Raw genomic sequence first — 13169 nt, 5'->3', positions numbered from 1 at the left:
TTTTACCTATGTATATTTAAATAATCTGTCATCCTCTTATCGAAGGATTGAACGTATCAATGATTAGCTTTACACATAGTATAAATAAGTCAACCCTTAGTATGTCTTTTATTTTTATCCAAATGCTGAATTTGTGTTACAAACGCTGAATGTTTACAGCTGTTATGTTTAACAAATTATATTACACCAAAAGCTAGTTTAGAATCTTAGCGTCGGCTGCTAGACTTTTCAAAAATTAAAACTTAATTTTTAAATAACTGGGACCCTAAACTAAAATTATGGCTTCGACATTCCCTAGTTCTCAAAATTATCTTTCTTTCAACACAAAAATCATGAAAATCCGTCTAGTGGTTGATTCAGAATCGTGAAATAAAAAAACACTGTTTCGTTTTAATATTATAGATTATTCAATATCATGGGTATTGACTGCAAAGAAACGAGTCAAAATGGAGTTTTTTGCATCTATTTGTTTTTGTTGTTCAAAGGTTTATTGCGGACATTTTCCATCACGATGGTAAAAAGCAATACTCAACGTTTTGGGATCTGGAATTTGATCCCGTCCTCAGCTGAAAAAAACTTAACTAACACATTACAACATACACAAACGCCCAACCTATGTTGGAATACACTACAGAGAGTAGCATTCAAAAAATATGCACTGTATTTTTCATCTGTATTTTTTTAAATATGGCTGTCAAGTCATCATTCAACATGCAAATAAAGTTGTGGTAACGTTGTGTTACACAATTAGGTTACTTAATAGATTTTTCTTTGATTGTTCGTAAATTAAAAAATCTATAAACAGGATTTTTGGGGACATATAAATCCTAGCTGTAGCATGGAACAGAGTGAATGTAAAATACTTCATAAAAAAATAACATGACTTATACTTTTCATTATAACTTCAGCCTCCCCCATAACACTAATCTCTCTGCGGCATATAATCGAACACTTCTTGTCCTAGAAAGTTTCCCTATGTCACCATTAAGCTGATAATTTCCAAGTCTCGGGTCCCACTTAATCCACTTTACTCCCAGTTTTGCTTGCAATAAATCTTGTCAGCGACTTGTGTCTCGGGGTTGTGTTAAGTATTGTATTACAGCCTACGCTTACCGCCCTCGACTAGCAACAGGGAAATGTCAATTTCACGTTTGGAATGCGTATTGATACAGATTCGATTTGATCATTTATCTTGACACAATCTGGCTTCACTCCAATACCTTCAGTACAACGAAGTACAACGAATACTATTGTATTACGTTTTCCTGTGTTACAAATTAATACTTAATGTATAGACTAAGTTTTAATATTAAAATATGAAAATAAAACAACGGCGGAAGCATAAATCATCAACGGCAATAAGTTATTCATAACGCTTTAGTAAAATATATCTTTTAAAAATTGTAATAACAACAAGTTTGAAATGTACACAGTTTTCTTAATAATATTTTCGCGGGGTTTAAAATATTAATTGTTTTAAATATGCGGATTATGTCTAGAAACAGAAGCTAAAATCGAAAATAAAATATAATTTTAAAAACAAAATACATCTTCGGTACAAAGTATATTATTTTAATGAAACCTAAATATTAAGACTTAATAAAATATAAAGTTTGTGAGTTAGATTTTATCACCCTGATGACACAGCTGTTCACTATATTTGAACATTTTTTTTTATCCACCTTCATTTGTGTTTAATAAGACCGCAATGTAATTGTTGATCTTATTTTAGCTAAGTTCGTTCAACACCATTTACTACCCTTCAGTGAGACTGATTCGCCATTACCTCCCCCCTGCCTCACCCCATTGATTTTTTGAAAAGCATTACTCTCTTTACCACTCCTCTTGTCGTCGGATAGTCAGTATTAACTAACCATTTCTTATACGGCAGAGGTTGAACGAAACTTGCTTGTAAAACAAACAAAAAGATGCTTATGGGCACAAGGAGTAACAATGGCAAATGTGTGTCTCATTAACAAAAGCACATGTTTAGAATATTCATCTAAAAGGTAAAAAGTTGTCATTTCATTACATTTCTCACATCACTCATACATCACTCATATATCATCATCATGTAATGCAGAAATAATGACTATGTTAAAATAACAATTGTGTTTTAGCATTGATTGGATGTATTAACAGTCAAAGGTTTTATCAACAACAAAGTTGATAAAGAATACAATTTTGGCTTGCTAGAGTAAAAAAAGGTAAACGGAATTTATCCTTCGCGGGCTGATGAATGCAAATGATTCTGTATCAAAAGACGTAGCCGGTATAGTAGTTAAAGATACTGGCTATACCGCTTTGTTAGTAATTGAATCAGTATACATGGTACATGATAAAGTATACGAAAATGTTAATATATTTGGAATTTTAAAACTTATAAAATATGATCGATAAAAAAAATACAACAAAGCAGAACACAGGTTAAGCTAACACAAAAGTTGTCATTGGTTGAATTTCTATAGTTCTAAAACTAAAAAATATTAAAAGGTGAAATGAGAACAGCCATATCACCGAGGAAAAGGCCTAAAGTATAAACTGGCCGTAAAGGTAAAGTTTTGCCACCGAGTCAATATCAGTTTATGGCACATAAAATCAAACCTCTTTCATCACATCTTTTAAAGATACATTATTTTTAGAGAAAATTGAAAATTACTTGGGTTTGTAACAAACTCTGATAAAAAAAACTACAAATTGAGGGTAAGACTATTCATTCAATTATATATTTAAATTTGTATAAGAATATATTATAAAATTACAGAAAATAGCAGCATATCCTTCTCTTGTTTACAGACTTGTCACACTACAAGAACATAAAAAAACATAATAAATGCATCCATAAAGGGATATCAAGGCAACCTCTTTGGAAATATGATAAAGAAAAGGTAAAAAAGCAAAAGAAAAGAGAAGAAAAACAAGTATTAACATATTTTGAATAACACAATTGAAATGAAGCAATAAAGAACTTCTCATAAATAAGTAATCACAAGGCAACATAGGCCACGAACAATGTATTTATAAAATCATAAACAATTAACAAAAACCCCATTAACCATTTCTTTTTATTATCACAATATGATTAGATAATGCATAATGCAATAGATCTTACAGAAGTCTTTGGCTGATCTAAACCACATTCTTAAAGATCCATTGAGATAGATAATCGTATTTGAAATGACAGTAAAATACTTAAACTACATACAAAACATACAGTTAAGTAGGTGTATAGTCAATGTTTATACATATTATACAAATTATACTATACAAACACTAGGCAGAAAATTGGATTGTATAAATCTGAACTGCATTTAAAATGAGTCAGCATACAAGAATGCATTGAAATTGATAGTTGTTGGCACATTTTTATTATATTCAATTTTCGCGTCATAGGGCATCCGAAAAACTTGTATTAAATTTTTAATTTAGTGTAAACGCAGGAAACCCCCCCCCCCCAATTAGCTAGTTTCTGGAATACAATTTTTTCAACACTCCATGAATAAACCACACGTTTATTTGTGTTAAAATGTTTACTACAACCAGTATCTCACTACATAAGATAAGTCCTGTTCTTCCTACCATTATAAGGGCTGTAGTGATAGGGGGGTGTAGTACGTGGCGCTCACGCTTGAAATATTTAGCAACTTAACCCCATTACCCGCTACATGGCCATTATAGGGACGTGCCACCGTGCTTTCCACCAAGGTTAGGTCTACTACGGCACGTGGCGGGAATCAAATACACGTTAACCCTTGTAGAATCGAAACTACACTCTGAACAGCAGCCATGATGTACGAGGACATTGAATAATGATTTATACTCAATGTGTTCTAAATGAACTAAAGTATCACTTGAAACACCAATTTTTTTAGGAAGAGCGTGAAGATTTTGTTTACGCTTACAGAAGGCCATCATGCAGGAATATTGCTATTTTTACGCTTATTCATATTTTAAGACGAATGTTGAACAGATGACAGCTTTGTTACTAAGGTCAGCTGGCTCTTTCCCCAGGATATTTGTTTTAAACACCAATGATCAAGGATAGCGCTGGGTCGAGTTTCGAACCATTATCAACAGATTTTTGATTTTTTTAAAGATCTTACCGGAAATTTACTTATTACTAGGTGATCACTGTATCTATGTATTTTTAGGGTTAGAGATTCATATACTACACGCTAAAAACGTTCTCTACGCCTCGCACACTTTCAACAGAACTAAGCCAAGTTTGCCTACGCCCAATGGTCTTACTTTTTGCCACCATTGTTCAATGAGTGATATTATTACAACTTATTCTGTATATTGAAGCAAAAACTATTACCCAGGTACTACCAGTAAATATGTATCTAAAATTGCTTTTTTATCTTTACAATTGCGCAGAATAACTAATCTTAATAATGATTAATAGACTTTTCCTACTCTAAGCATTATAACTAGACCACATTACAGGAGGAAACTCCTCCCGTTTCAAGTGAATAACTAAGATGGTCCATGTATGTTTCTTAGTATTTCTGAAATATAAAACAGATTGGAAATTTGAGGAGAACACTTATCAAGTAGTAACCAATCACATTTTGTTAATTATTTTACTCAAAGTATGTGTATTTCTAGTAAGTAATGCTAAAGAAATATCAGTATATTTGTAAGTTACAATATCTGGATGATGACAACTGTGACAGTACATTTACCAATGTTTTCGTTTATTAAACACTACCATGGAGTAGATACGTCTGAGTGGGCTGATGTTTGTGTTGCAAAATTGTGAACATTATCTCAGAATATCTTACAATTATATTTTATATAAATAAAGTTTTTACTTTAGGCTAAATTGCAACTCACCTGTAGGCCTCTTTAAATGATGTGACAGCAATAAACTAGGAATATGTACCTATACTGCGCGTTATATTTGTCTATGTGGTTATATGTCAATGTAAGTCACATGAAAGATATAAGAGAATTGGACATCTACAAAAGTGGATGACACAAACCAAGTCCACGTATCATTCCACCTACTGCTGTGCACATTATTGGTTACTTACTGAACATGGAATTGAGGTCCTTTGGAATGGGAAATGAGTTTGTTGAGAACCGAGCACGACGACCAACTCGTACCACTATATGATTAAAAACGTAACAATCCTAGTTAGAATATTTTTACTACCTGGTTATGAACGTAATATAAGGGTCAATTTTATTATTCTACTGTGCCCTGTTTATTTTAAAATACAATATATTTTTATTATTAAATGACAGTTATTAATAGCTAGAATCATAGACTTGGGGAGTATGTTAAATATATGCTAGAATATAGCCTTAGTACCAGATGGAAACAAAGATATGAAAATATTTGTCGTCTAACTACACGATTCAGGATTACGAACGATGTCCATAGATTGACTATCCATAGTTTAGACTATCCATAGTATTTAATAATAAACATCTAGGATTTATTACTACACAAAATGAGCTTAAAAGATAAACTAAACTAATTGACTCTCACAACAATTAAAACATATGACTTTTAATTTAAATAAATACTGAAAACAAAACAGTCCTTCAGCAATGAAAACCAATGTATCAGCTATGGTTGATACGAATTAGCACTTAGGGGTTAAAACTGATAACTGACTATGCCTTATACTGTACAGTACCTTTATACAACACTAGCTCTTGTACCCGTGCTTTGCAACGGGAAGAGGACACTAATTAGACACATTTTAATCTTTACATCTGTTGCAAATAATAGTTACACATCCGCCAACGCTTTTAGAAACAAAATTCAACTTTTATGGCCTTAATAGAAACGTTTAAGTTATGAATTTTAAATCTGGTAAGTACCACCATTTTAGTTTTGATTAATTTTAAATCTTGTGTAGGCTGGTATGAGAAAAACTGACCAAATCTTCGAATAAAGCTTTGACATACGTGATTTACCTTTATCTCCCTTAATTACATATCTTTTAATTTATTATTGACATTTCAAATTTCAATTTTGAAGTTGCAAAAGTACTAATTAATAAATTTAAATGAACATTTTTTTTTCCTACAGTTACCTAACAATGTACATGTTCTCTCACTGATTTGAGAATGCAAAGAGGCCAATTCGCTCATCAGTGAGACAATGTTAACATTGTCTCACTCTAATTACTTTGTCTCACTCCAGATTTGCAACGTGAAGGCACGAAATAGTGAGCGCGTAACATGCAGGCAACGTCGTATGCGCGCGAAATACGTTGGCAGCACTGGCTGTAAATCAGCTGGTCAGCTGTTTTACTGTTGTATTTGTCACTTCAAATTAAATGTTAAATTAAAAGTTCACTTCTGTGTAAAAATAGGTTATGTTTCTTCACAAATTTATTTGTTTTTTGGTAACTGTAGGAAAAGTATAATGTGCAACTCGAGTTCAAATTACAATTGCCTCACTCGAGAAACCATTCCTGAGTAAGGATTTCTCTCGAGTGAGTCAATTGCTCACTTTTCTCACTAGTTGCACAAATAACTATACTTTCACTTTTCTTTATACAGGGTGAGGCAATGAGAGCACCCCAATTTTCTTTCGTTGTCACACTATAAGTAAAGCAACAATGAATAAACATCTGTGCTTATAACATCAACTAAACTAACTATGCCATTTTAGTAAATATTAAGCCTGAGGCTATCGACAGTGAGATTTTGATGTGTAAACCTATTTTAAGAATTGTGATTCTTGTTCAAAACCCCAGAGATTGTTTGGACCACATTTCATTCTTGGTCAACATGGCGCTGTTCCAGATTGGAAAACAATGTTAAACTGGTAAAATTATTTAAGATAAAGGCTTAAACTTAAAAAATAATCGGTGGGTACCACAAAACTCTTTGTACGCCAGCAAATGGGGTGCTTTCATTGCCCCACCCTGTATTAAATCACAGATCCTTACATCTTCAAATTTACCTCTCACAATAAATCATTAGCAAAACTAAGTCAGCTGTTATAAACTTTAGAAATAGTGATGTGCCTTATCAATACAGTCTTTTGAAATATTAAGAAACTATATCTATAGTTACTATACAAAATCTTAAACAAATAATTTAGCATTAAAGGCAGCAGACAAAATTAATAAGATTATCAAAGCATCAAGGACTAAAAAATGTAATAGCAAATACAGTATATGCATTGCATCTCTGATTCCACTCTACAAAAATGTCTACAAACAACTTAATATACAAACCAGTTATTTTAATCAGTTCCATCGTCCATTGCCTTTACATTTTCACGCCATTAAGTAAACATAGTAACAGATATTTCATTGATTTTAGAAACAAAAGAACACTGTGTACTGCTTAGTTTTATGATATTTTCCATGGCTTAATTTAATCAGGAGTGTGGCAAAACACAAATGTAATAATAAATGTATCAAATAAAGTAAATGTGCACTGAAAGCCACGTTAAGATAAAATAAGAGTATTTTGTATTACCATTTGATAATTAAATATTGTTACACATATACAACAGATTTTAGAAAACAAAAATTAACGACGTACAATTTAGTTATTGATGATATTCTTTAGTTTAATTTAAGCATAGTTTTAGCAAAACACAATTACTTAATTTACCTAAATATACATATATATTGTAATTCTCATACTGTTTCCATGAAAACATATCAATAAAATTATTTTCATAACTTGGACGCTTTTAAAAATCCAAAGCAGAGCCGGTGTTGATACAGCAACGGTTATAGAATCTTTTTTTATATAATCATTGGCATAGTTTTAGAATAAATAATCCATGATAAAAGGTTAGATTAAAATAAACCTACCTTTTACATGGAAAATATTATTATATAATTTCTTTGTATCAGCTGTCTAAAGTTATGCAGTTTAGCAGTTCTTCTTGTTTACATTTAAATGTCAAAGCAAATGTAAACAAACATAGTTAGTGTTCTCATCTCAGCCATGGAGACCAATCAATATTTACTTTTAAAATGTTCACCTCAGAACTTTTAAAGCCAAAGGGGCAAAGCCTTTGGTCAGTGTCGAAATGTGAATAGTCCTATAATGGTCCTTGGTATGGTAGCTATATTTTTGTAAAATTTAAGCCCAGTTGGTTCAGTAGTTTTTGCACCTATTAGTAACACACATACAGGCAGACACCATTAGATTTTTATATAATAGTATAGATAGATAGATAGTATAGATAGTTTCCATATATATTGCAATTTAAGTAAATTTAATATACAAATTCAAACAAACTTACAATAACTTTCAATCATAATAATCCAAAATTGAATCAACAGTCCTAGTCATTAAAAATTAATTATTTCTGATGAGAAAATGTTCAACTGCAAAACATTAGGTAAGATTTTTTAAGGGTGAAATCGTCATTCTCATATACGAGTATTGTATTATAACTAAACAGACTTTCAAAAGGGACTAATTAATTGTGTTATGTCATAGTAGCCTATATTGAGGAAACAGGTTTAAATTTTAGAAATGATTTATATGTTCAACAGCTAAACACGATTGCTATGAAATACTATTGCAACAATGAGATAACGCTGTTCAAATTTCTGCTTCGACGAACAAGAAGGAGAAATAACCTCAGATGAACTTTACTTTGAAGGGATTTGTGAAGCAAAACTGAGCAGTCAAGTGGATTAAGTGAAAGCCTAGACCGGGTAAATGATCAGCTGGTTAAAGACACAAGGAAACTTTACATTTAAGTAGGCTTTACGACAGCTATACTTGTATAACTCTTAATGTAGAACTAGCTGTGTACCCGTTCTACGCACGGGGATCTTATAATATTCAGTTGAAACCTTCTTATATAACGAACAGCAGTTGGTTTGCATATTTTAAGATATGCTGGCCAAACTATTATACATAGCTTCATTTTATGTTGTTTTTTGTTGTTCCGGATCGGTATGACAATCAATAAAAGGTTAAATTACCTCTGTGTCTGCCGGTCGATCCTATAACGGTAGGCTTACTTTTATTTTTACTATCTGATCTCGTTTGCATGGCTCAATCACGTCCTGGTTGAAGTTCGTTCGCTACGCTCACTCACCTGTATGTTGGAGCTCGTTCGCTGCGCTCACTTTCCTTCAGGTTAGCTCGTTCGCTACGCTCACTTGCCTTCAGGTTAGCTCGTTCGCTACGCTCACTCGCCTCCAGGTTGCAAATTAGCTGTTGTCATAAATGTAAAAGAAATAATAGTGCTAGTGCTGCACCCTGTTGGTAATCCTTGTAACTTTAATGCTATTGAACATCACAGAACAGAACCAACTTGTTTAATTGAAACAGCTGTTAAGATTCAATAATTTCATTTCTCATAAGGTTAACATGGGCTTCCAGAAATTCCACGTCAAAAATCGACAAAAACTTGATTTTCAAGGGTTTACTGTTAAATATCTAACTGTCTCATATTCGATGAAATACGTCTAAAACCATCTCATATATGTATAGTATTTGGAAAATAAGTTTCAGGCGGGACAGTGCTATAGTTATTGAGGAGTAGTTGTAATAAAGTGCGTATTTTAGCGTTACCAAGAGAATGACAGATAGATAGACAGACAGACAGACAGACAGACAGACAGAAATTGAGATAAGGTTTGATTCGGTTTCTCTGACCTATGAAATGTAAAAATAACCAAAAAGTTCATTATTCTAAGCAATGTACAGACAAAACTCTAATTTTATTTATATAGATTTACATGTCTATAAATGAAAAATAAATAAATTACTCGTGCTGAATTTTAACACCATGAGAAAAATTCCTTTGTAAACATGACTTCAATGGAAAATATATTCTTGAACCAGTGGTGAGCTTTGGAGTGCAAATTAGGGAAATTCGCTTAAATTACTATTGTATAAATTACCTAATAATTCATCAAAAGTGCCAGTTAATTTTAGTGACAAAGAGAGGGTCAATGTACAGTCCCCATATGGTCAGCAATAAGACAAAATAAACATTAAAAACTTATTACTTAATGTCGTTTTTCCTCCTTAGCTATCATAATTTCATAGCACCATCCATTTGTTAGTTTTTCCTTCCCCTTTGTCTTATATTTTCTTTCATAGTTTACAGTTCTCTCACATTTTAGGGATACTTTTTCAATAAATACGAGAAAAAATAAAAATCAAAGTACCCTGAAACTCTTTTTTCATGAGGTTCTGGGTACTTTGGTTTTTATTATCTCTCGTATTTATTTTCTTTCATATTGTTCACGTCATAGTGTTCTACCATTGAACTGATTCTAATGTGAAAAATAATTTAACTCTGAAAACAGATATTTTACAAAAGGACAACGTCGACAGTATTTCCATCAGAAATTCTACAAGACCTTCTGACTTCTAGAACTTCATTGTGTTAAATTGAAAAAATGAGGTTAATAAACTAAGTGGTAAAATAAGCAAAAACATCTCTTGTAGTTTTTAATACTAAATAAAATTGATATTTCAATACAGTTCACCCATTATAAGATTTATGTGAAGAAATTAATCTTTATGAAACAAAGAAACTTTAACTTCTTCATTGGTGATATTTTGTATGTTTACGAACTTTGTAGAAGATTTACATGGACTAAGACGACGTTGGGTTGTTGTCAGGGGTGAGGTGTTGAGGAGAATAATGTTTTTCGATAAATCAATGGGGTGAGTTGTAGGGGATGAAATGAAGAATCAGTCAAGATGATGGGCTGAAAATGCTCTTATATGAACTTAAATAAGATTAGCTGTTATTTGCAAACTAGATTGTAACAGTGTTTTCTCATTTTACTAAAGAAAAAGTTATTTGACTCTCCTATTTGATAAAAGCAATAATTTTAACATCCCAAGGATTTTTAATACAATGTAACGTTAATTTACACCCTTTATCAAAGACACGATCTTTTAACAGTACGACAATCCAACAACACACATACAGTAGTTCCAATTAGGTGAAACACGTATGTGCACAACAAGTTTTCATACAAAATTTTTTAACTTGCAATATACTTTGGAGTTGAGTTATACAGTTGTACTACATTATGTAATTGAGTTGTACTACATTATGGTGGTGACTGCCACATCTTCAGGTGTGCCATCTTGTACAGTTATCCATTTATAAAATTTAACATTGAACAAGTAACATAGACTATAAAACACAAAACAATATTAATAATTCTAATTAACGTTGTGTTGTACGCGTTTGGTTGGCTGGCGTGGACTCATCTTACTTATACTTAAAATTGTTGAAAAAAATTAATTTGCATTGCAATATTTTTGATTTATAAACTGTAAATTCAAACCCTTATTTTATGCTGGTTTCGACACCATTTTTCTTGTACATTACCTAAATAGTGCCTCGCAGATTAGGAAATATATATAAATATCCAATTGAATGTTTAAACAATTATATTTTAAATAATACATTTTCTTCTTCGCTAAAAACCTGGAAGTAACAACGTCGACTATTCCTACTCAACCGCACATTCTCAATCGCTAACGACAACCAATAGCAATGAAGCCTAGAAAGGATAATCACTCTGACTCTGTTGCGGTTGGTTAAGTGAGTGATTTTCTCATTTCCACCCTATTGAAGGTCTGACTGCAAAACAGCCCTCGCTTTGTCAGCCACTCCTTCCCCTCCCCTCCTTTATAAACTCCTCTGCATAAGTCGAAACTGAGTGACTGACTCATCAAGTTATGCTGTAATAACGTCACACAATCAACCATAGGTAGGCAGACTTGATTGGTCATGAAGTAATTAAATTGTACAGTTAAAGCTGCACTTTGTGTTTATAAAGGATTACATTTCTAATGTGTTTAAGTCGAACCTATAATCTTATCTTTTTGATGTTCAGATTCATTATCGAAGCATACAAGGCAGTTTAAGATACTTGTGATGTAAATAAGATCTGAAAACACGTCACTAGCAACTAAATCTTTAGAGCAGCACACACTCAACACACACAATACACTCTCAGCTTAGTTTTTTTTTCTAATAATTATTTTGGTAGCCCATTGAGGTAGTTACTTTGATAAATACGAGATAGGGTTAGGTTAGGTTGGGTTTAGGTATGTTATGTTAGGTTTACCTTTGCGTCCAAGAAAAAGTAGGCTTACCTCAATTTACTATAATGTGTAAATTCTTAGATTTGGGGATGGTTAATTGCTAACACGTTTGTCGAAGTGTGCGATCCAACAGTGTCGTTCGCCAATTATACTCAAGGCATGAAACCTTAAGTGTACTTAACACTTGTATTTGACCTAACATTCAAAAGTAGAAATGTTTTAGTCTCGTCAGCACATTGTTCCGAGGAGAGTGAGGAAGGCCTAGCTGTAGAGATACATATTTCCATATCAAAAGGTGAATGAAGAAGATACGGGAACCAAGCTTCATCTTTGCATTCCCCAGTCTCTAGTTAGACTAATTGTCACAGGATTTTGCAGCAGGTTCGTCGCAGCGGCCACATCACAACTTGCGGTTTATAAACCACATCAGAGACTGTCCGTTCCTTGGCCTCCCTAACTTGCAAGGGAGGGTTGGCATTCTTCAACTTTGCTCACGTGACTGAAAATGTCATACCTTACGTTAGGGGAAAGTTTTAATATTACTTTTTTACCAAGAAAAAAACACGATAAAACAATGTTTTTCTACAATGCAGTAGTAAAGCTTAACTTCTAAGCTGTAAACAGGGTGTCCCACGAAGAGGTTTCTATTTTTATATACACATATACTTATCAAATACGCTTCTTGAAACTTCAGTTTTTTTATAAATCCATATGATGTTAAAAAAACTTACAAGCTTACTTAAAAGCTCATTTGATACTGATTAATCAGAATAATATGTCAGAGCAACAAAATTAGCGAAAAAAATTTTCCAGCGTGATTTAAAAGTGACATCGGTCCTTTATTCATAGAGTTCTGAATGAAAACTAATTTAATTGAAACTTATTTTTACCACCATCCTATCCCTTTAATTTCTAAAATTTTAATTAATTAATTAACATTGCAGAAAAAAAAACATGAAGCAATTTGAAAACTTTTTGTATATACTGTATAATTAAATTTTGTAAAACTTGCCATTGTTTTGACGTACCACCATTTAGTTCTGATAGGTAAAAAATACATAGGAGTCGGTTTCTTTACCTACCTCTATGTGTTTTTCGCAGTTGTGGAGTTTTAAGATTGTGACATGTTAAATGCGTTT

The sequence above is a fragment of the Macrosteles quadrilineatus genome, unplaced genomic scaffold (genome assembly GCF_028750875.1).
Source record: "Macrosteles quadrilineatus isolate MER2022 unplaced genomic scaffold, UCM_ALF_1.0 Scaffold_3__2_contigs__length_128488019, whole genome shotgun sequence".
Classification (NCBI taxonomy): domain Eukaryota; kingdom Metazoa; phylum Arthropoda; class Insecta; order Hemiptera; family Cicadellidae; genus Macrosteles; species Macrosteles quadrilineatus.
The sequence above is the reverse complement of the archived record's forward strand: the minus strand, read 5'-3'. Positions refer to the sequence as shown.